The sequence below is a fragment of the Gekko japonicus genome, unplaced genomic scaffold (assembly GCF_001447785.1).
Source record: "Gekko japonicus isolate JY-2015 unplaced genomic scaffold, Gekko_japonicus_V1.1 scaffold1736, whole genome shotgun sequence".
In the NCBI taxonomy this organism is placed as follows: domain Eukaryota; kingdom Metazoa; phylum Chordata; class Lepidosauria; order Squamata; family Gekkonidae; genus Gekko; species Gekko japonicus.
The window spans coordinates 157,787-165,182 of NW_015170333.1; positions in this window are offsets into that span (position 1 = coordinate 157,787).

Genomic DNA, 7,396 nt, shown 5'->3' on the forward strand with positions numbered 1-7,396 from the left:
ATGGGTTTGCTTTTGAGTGTGTGGCAACCAGTGATCCCTCTAAGCTGCGGCGTCTTGTGAGCAAAAATTCTACTTTGTGAGCTACTGGCATTAAAGTTGTGAGTGAGGGATATGGCTACTGCATGAATTAGTTTGCTCTGGAGCCCTCCTTCCTGAGCGAAGACAAAAATGTGTGAGCCGGAGGCTAAGAAACCGTGAGCTAGCTCACACTAACTCAGCTTAGAGGGAACACTGGTGGCAATATTCCAGTTTTGGGGCATAACTCAGTGGTAATAGCGGCTACAAACCATAGAGTTTTGCCCAGAAATTAGATCGTAACCCCCAGACATTGGCGACTTGATGACGTCCCTTCCAGGTGATGGCAGAAGATCCCGGAAAGGACCAAGGATCCCCCGGCCGGCTGCCAGGTAGGACCTGAGAACTTACCTCTCAGTGTTGTTGTGGGGATAAAATGGAGGAGGACAGTGTTGTATGCTGCTTTGATTCCTATTGGGAGAGAACTGAGATATAAGTGTCTAAGTACATTTTCCCGATGGCATTTTCAGAGAAGAAGAAGAAGAGGAGGAGGAGGAGGAGATTGGATTTATACCCCACCCTTCACTTGGCGTCTCAGAGCGGCTTACAAACTCCCATCCCTTCCCCTCCCCACAACAGACACCCTGTGAGGTAGGTGGGGCTGAGACAGCCCTTTCAATTCAATTCAAATACCTTTTATTGGCATACAATATTAGAAGCATTTACCAATAATACAATCCAAAAGAAATTATAAAATAGATAGTCGTGGCTATGTCAGGCCTAACTCAAGTTGTCACAGGCTAGATTTGACCATACAAAAGATGCCTGAATCATAAAATAAATTGGCATTCTAAACTTTTAAACTTAAGTTTTTAGACTTCTAAATTAAGAATCATTAATATGGTCAGGGTCACTCTTCCGTTTTATAAAACCATGGAGAAACTTAGCGGTCAGTTCAATGATCTCCGGATCTCGTGAAGCAAGGAGAAATTGTACCTTGGAGACAGCCCTTTCCAGAACTGCCCTTTCAAGGACAGCTCTTGTCAGAACTATGGCTTGCCCAAGGTCATCCAGCAGCTGCAAGTGGAGAAGTGGGGAATCAAACCCGGTTCTCCCAGATAAGAGTCTGCACACTTAACCACGACACCAAACTGGCTCCAGTATAAATTACTTCCCTCCCTGGTCATTTGGGAAAAAAGACGGGCTCCTGGATAGTACCTTTACATTTGTTTCTTACTAGGGCTAATAGCAGGTTGGGGAAATCTGTTTCCACAGTGGGTTAACCCCACCTCCCTTCCTTGTCAGGGTTATTAATGTGAACAAAAATGTATCATGGGATGCAGTTTCCCACATCCCATCATGCCCCAAAGAGGAAGAAGATGGGCGGGAGAAGGAGAAAGAGAAGAAGGGGATGCCTGTGACTCATGAAAAGTTAGTCATGCATTCTGAGAGAAAGTTCTCTGCTGAAACTTACCAAAACTTGCTTCACATTGAGTGCAGCAATAATGAAACGGCTGCCATCAAGCAGCAAAAAGATCAGAAAGGTGACCTGGCTCTTGGTGTGCGCCTGTGTTTCATTCCGTTTAGAACCAGATTATTGCTTTCAAGTAGTTTAAATACAGAAGGAAGTGGTTTTTGCTGAGGAATGGCATCTATCACTGTGGGACATCGTCAAGAGAGCCCGAACTGGATCAGACAGGTGTTGATACAGTCAAGAAAAGAAAGCTGGGGTTGGTGGGTTTTTTTTTTGCACTCAGGGTGGTCCTGTAATAAGGGCAACAAATTTCTTGGGAAGTGATCCAGAGAGTAATTATAGACAGGTCCCTAGTATCTATTGCTCAAGAAGTCAGCCTTTGGATCTAATTCCCTTGAGCCGAGCCCTTTCTTCTCTTCATGGTTTGCTAGCAGAGTCGGTTTCTCTTCTCTCCCCTAGCCAATCCCTGGGTCCTCAGAGCTATTTCAGGGGTCCCAGAAAGTAAACAGAGAGATAAACGGTGCTGGGAACTCCAGTGGGATAGCAGGGTTGCCAGACCCCCCAGTGGAGGCGGGGGTCACCCACTGCAGGGTCCCACCCAGAGGTCATTTCGGGGGGGGGTGAGGTATGAGGGGGCGGGGCACATAACGAAGCCCCGCCCCCTGCTTCCGACCACTCCGCTTCCGGCCCTCATTCAGCCAGGAGGAGGCAGGAGAAGAGGGAGGGTAAGTTGCTTCCTCCCTGCCTCTCCCCACCCCTGCCTGCCTGGGGCCAGGGAGGGCCTTCGCGGGGCTTCCTTGCACTCCCACCAGCCTTGCAGGTCCACTGCTGGGCCCCTCATGGGGCTCGGCAGTGGAGTTGCAAGGCCGGTGGTGGCGGCCGGGACCGTTGGGGGCGGGGTGTGTGGCCTTATGACACACTTCCGGTGATGTCAGGGGGTGTGACCTTATGACACAGTTCCGGTGATGTCAGGGGGTGTGGCATATGCTAATGAGTTATGCTAATGAGTTCCCCTAGCTCTTTTTCTACGAAATGACCCCTGGTCCCACCCATCAGCTGGCTGGCGGGGGGAACCTACCCCTGAAAAGGGAGGAACAGCTGATGTTTTAGTGACGTGCCTATATGACTTCAATGTGACCCAGAAATGATGTAGGCATGTCATGGACATTGGGGGTGACACTCTGCGTTTTGGTCAAAAACTCTACGGTAGAAGCTAATTCTACCATAGAGTTTTTTGCCCCCAAACCAGAGTGTCACCCCAACATCCCTGATGTGCCTACTTCACTTCTGGACCACACTGGAAGTCATGTGGGCAGTCAACGAAATATTGGATGAAATGCCCTCCTCCTGGTAAGCCCACCCCCCACCCCCCACCGGCTGCCTATGGGGCAGAGAGCATTTCTTAGCATTTCTTCTCCACAGAAGTGGAGACCCAGTGGCCTGTTCTTCTGTCTCCATGATGGACGCGGGGCCCAACCACAGGTTGCTTGGAGCTCACGTGCCCTCCGTTCTGCCCTGACCTGGATAGGCCAGGCTAGCCCGCTCTTGTCAGATCTCAGAAGCTAAGCAGGGTCGGCTCTGGTTGGGAGACCAGTCCAGGGTTCCCTCTAAGCTGAGTTAGTGTGAGCTAGCTCACAGTTTTTTAGCCTCCAGCTCACACTTTTTTGCCTTAGCTCAGGAAGGACAGCTCCAGAGCAAATAATTTATGCAGCAGCCAAATCGATTGCTCACAACTTTAATGGCAGTGGCTCACAAAGTAGAATTTTTGTTCACAAGACTCCACAGCTTAGAGGGAGCGTTGGAGACCACCAAGGAAGTCCAGAGTTGCAGTATAGAGGCAGGTAATGGCAAAGCATCTCTGAACGTCTCTTGCCTTGAAAACCCCACTAAGGGTCGCCATAAATCAGCTGGGATTTGATGGCAACAACAGAGCAAAAAACAGCAACCCAAAACACACACAAACCCTCCATTCTGTGTCTGCTCTGGTCCTGTTAATCAGATATATGTTGGGCTTTCTGTGCTGAGAACTTGATCCCCCAAAGTGCACAGACCTGATTCAGACTGGGACCACTTATGTCCTCCCGCCACCTGAGGGAGCCACTATTTGCTCCATTCAGGAAACTTATCTGCAGTCATGGGATTTTGTTGTTGTTCAGTCGCACAGTCGAGTCCGACTCTTCGTGACCCCATGGACAAGCTCACGCCAGGCCTTCCTGTCTTCCGCCGTCCTCCGAAGCCCGCTCAATTTCATGTTCGTTGCATCCATGACACTGTCCAACCACCTCATCCTTTGCCGTCCCCGTCTTCTTTGACCTTCAATCTTTCCCAGCATCAGGGTCTTCTCCAGTGAGTCCCCCCTTCTCATTTGGTGGCCAAAGTATTTGAGCTTCAGTTTCATTATCTGGCCTTCCAGGGAACAGTCAGGGTTGATTTCTTTTAGGACTGACTGATACACGTATACTAATGGATAATGCTTCTAGCACTGCCATGGAAAATGCTGGGAGCTTCTGAGTGTGGTGCTTGGGTAGGGTGGACTCTGAGGAGAATATGAGGTCACTTCTGGGCGATGGTCTAGGAGCTTCCTTAGTCTCTATGATAAAGACCATAGAGACACAGAGCAAACTCCTGGAATGTCACTACAGAGGCCAGTTCCAGCATTTTTTCCTCAGCTCCTCCACTTTTTAATGGAGGAGGATTAAGATCGAGGGCAGAGTTTACCCACAGTGGGCAAGCAAATGTCAATACTACTGATGGCCCACGTGTGCATTTTCTGAATGGGGGCCCCAGGGCCATTTCAGGTTGCAAATATGATGCAGGGAGAGGGAGGAGGCTTAAACCTTCTCTTCTGTCTCGACACAGTCCCAGTCTGAATCAGGCCCATGCATGTTCTAAGCATGGAACGCCTGATACACAGCTGGTCAGAGCTGAGGCAGACAGGTGGGTGTAGGCTTGCCAAGTCCCCCCGGGGGGCGGGGAAACCCCCACCCCAGAGGCCCGTTCCCCGCCGCCGGCGGATCAGGCTCCAGGGGGAGCCCCACCCCGACGTGTGTGTCACCCAGAAGTGAAGTGATGACACCGGGCATGCTGGGGGCGGTGCCATGGTCATCTGAGGGAAAACTCTATGGTTTTCCCTAGGATGGCCGTGGCCCCGCCCCCAGCGTGCCCGGTGTAATCACTTCACTTCTGGGTGGCGTGCGTGCGGCGCTCCAACCGCGTGCGCTCCAGCCGCAAGACGGGAGTCCCCCACTGCGGCGCAACGCCGGACTTGGCAACCCTAGGTGGGTGGGTGAGAATGAGGACAATACAATGTATAGTTAGGCCTTCCATCTGCCAGAGACTCTGTTGCTGTCTCAAGGAGTCAAACTGTGTGAAGGCTTCAGTTCCACCAGCGGGGTCTTTTTTTAACCTTAAAAAACCACACACAAGCTAGGCGTCGTCACCTGTACTCGGTGGCCGGTGTTGCAATCAATAGGATCTTTGTTTTGCTTGCTTGTGAAATCCTTGCAAGGTACTTTGTGACTTCGCTTTCCTGTCCAGTTTCCCCACTGTCCGGTCGGCTTTCGTCTCCTTAGGCAATCCGCTACCTGAGAACTTTAAGCAGGGTGAACATACCCGGAGCGGGAAGGAATGCTGAAAATAAACGTGGCACATCGATGTGACCTGGAAGTGACAAAGGCATGTCGGACGTTGGGGGGGGGGGCGACAGTCTGGCTTTGGGACAAAGCTCTGTGGTAGAATTAGCTTCTACCATAGAGTTTTGCCACAAAAACCAGAGCCTCGCCCCCTCTGATATCACCAATGTGATGGGGGGAGCAGAGAGGAGTGCCCCAAACCAGGGGACCCTCTTCTGCACCGGGGTGGGGTGGGGTCTGGCATCTCTACTACAGAGGACAGTTCCCCTGGAGAAAATGGCTGCTTTGGAGGGTGGGCTCTATGGCATTAGACCCTGTTGAGGTCTCTCCCCTCCCCCAACCCCAACTCCCCCAGTCTCCATCCCCAAATCTCCAGGAATTTCCCAACCCAGAGTTGGTAACCCTGTGTTTAGCAATGAATGTGTGTGGGAATGAGGCTCATTCTCCAGCTGCTGGGTAGGGGTGATAAGGCTAATGGGAGGCAGAGACAAAGTGGAGGCGAAAACGGCAGCACCCGAAAATCTGCCTTCTGAGGCCCCTGCTTCTTCTCTCCTCGTTACAGAACCGACCCTGTGAAAGAGTGTACAACATGATAAAGGAAATGTTGCCAACTTTGGCTCTGGGTTTTCCAGGCTATCAGCCTTTAAGAAACAGCTACAGCCACAATCCGGATTATATACTACATACCACGCAGAGAGGGAGGACAGGGACCCAGGGATGGAGGAAAGGCTGAGGATGAGGCAGGGAACGAGAGAGGGATTGGTTGCAACAGATTAAGTTTCCTTTCTCTTCGTGACCGAGGTCAAGCACACTCCGTTGCAGAGGGGAGCTGTGTGAACATGCACCTGGGGGCAATCCACAGAAGAGTGAAGTGGAAAAAGGGAAGAAAAAGGGTTTTTTGTGTGTGCTTGAAGACCTTTTCCAGTTTCCTCCTTTCGACTCCTTTACTTCTCGTTTCCACATGTGTGGGCCACATATGTTTCCCTCCAGGCAGGAAGGCATGATCGGGCTTCTGGCTCCACTTCTGATATGCATTCATTAAAAAAATGAAGGTGCCAAATTCCATAACAACTTTACACGTTCCGTTCCTGAAATCGTGTGTGTCTGTGGTCCCTTTTAGGCAATGTTCGAGCTTGAATATGGGGAGGACATGTGGCACGTGATCCTTGCGGTAAACAGAAGCACCATTTTGTCTCAGAGGTGCAATATGGAGATTTATTTGTTTCATTAAACTTTTATACCGTCCTCCCCGCAGAGCGGGCTCAGAGCAGTGTACAACAATCTAACATAAAATAATATCAAATGCAATCCAACATACAGGTCAAACAGTCATCTTCAGCTTTGGAACATGCATAACGATACCCTGGAAAATCAGAATTCAGCTATGATTTGTTCTAATGCTGAAAATAAACATCTCACACCTCTAAGACAAAATGGCAGTTGTGCATACTGGGAGCATCGCGTGACCCATGGCTATTTTTGGGCAGGAACGCACAGGAACGGAGTTCCGGCTGGCTCCCAAGTTGGCCACGCCCAGCAGGAACTCATTAGCATAATAGGCCACACCAACAGCAGAAACTCATTAGGATTAGCTACATTAGGGGGTGTGTGGCCTAACATGCAAAGGAGTTCCTGCTACAAAAAAGGCCCTGGGTTTTGACAACAAACAAGGTAAACAGAATAAGAAGGGAAAGGTGGGTGTGGCTGGATGACCACACTTCTGGTAATATGTGGGTGCGGCCTAATGTACTAATGAGCTGCGCTGTCAGGGGTGTGGCCTAATATGCTAATGAGTTCCTGCTGTTGGGTGTGGCCTATTATGCTAATGAGTCCCTGCTGGGCTTTTTCTACAAAAAGAGCCCTGGTGACCCATGTTCACCCTGTATGCATGATCAAACATATCCAAAGGGCATTATATTTAGTGTCTATTTATTGAGGCTGCCTCAAGTAACCGCTTTCTGTCTTGCTTGGTTATAGGAAGCACAATAAGACCTGCCTAAAAGATAAGTTGCCCTGACCTGGATAGCCCAGGCTACCCCAATCTCATCAGATCTCACAAACTAAGCCGGGACGGCCCTAGTTAGCAAGGGTCATTTCGTAGAAAAAGAGGTGCCGGAGCTCATTAACATAACTCATTGGCATGACTTATTTGCATATGCCACACCCCCTGACATCACCGGAAGTGTGTCAGAAGGCAACACCCACCGCTCAGGCTCCACTGGACTGTTTTGGATTGCTAGCTATTGGGGGGGGGGGGACAGGACGTGCAGATGTG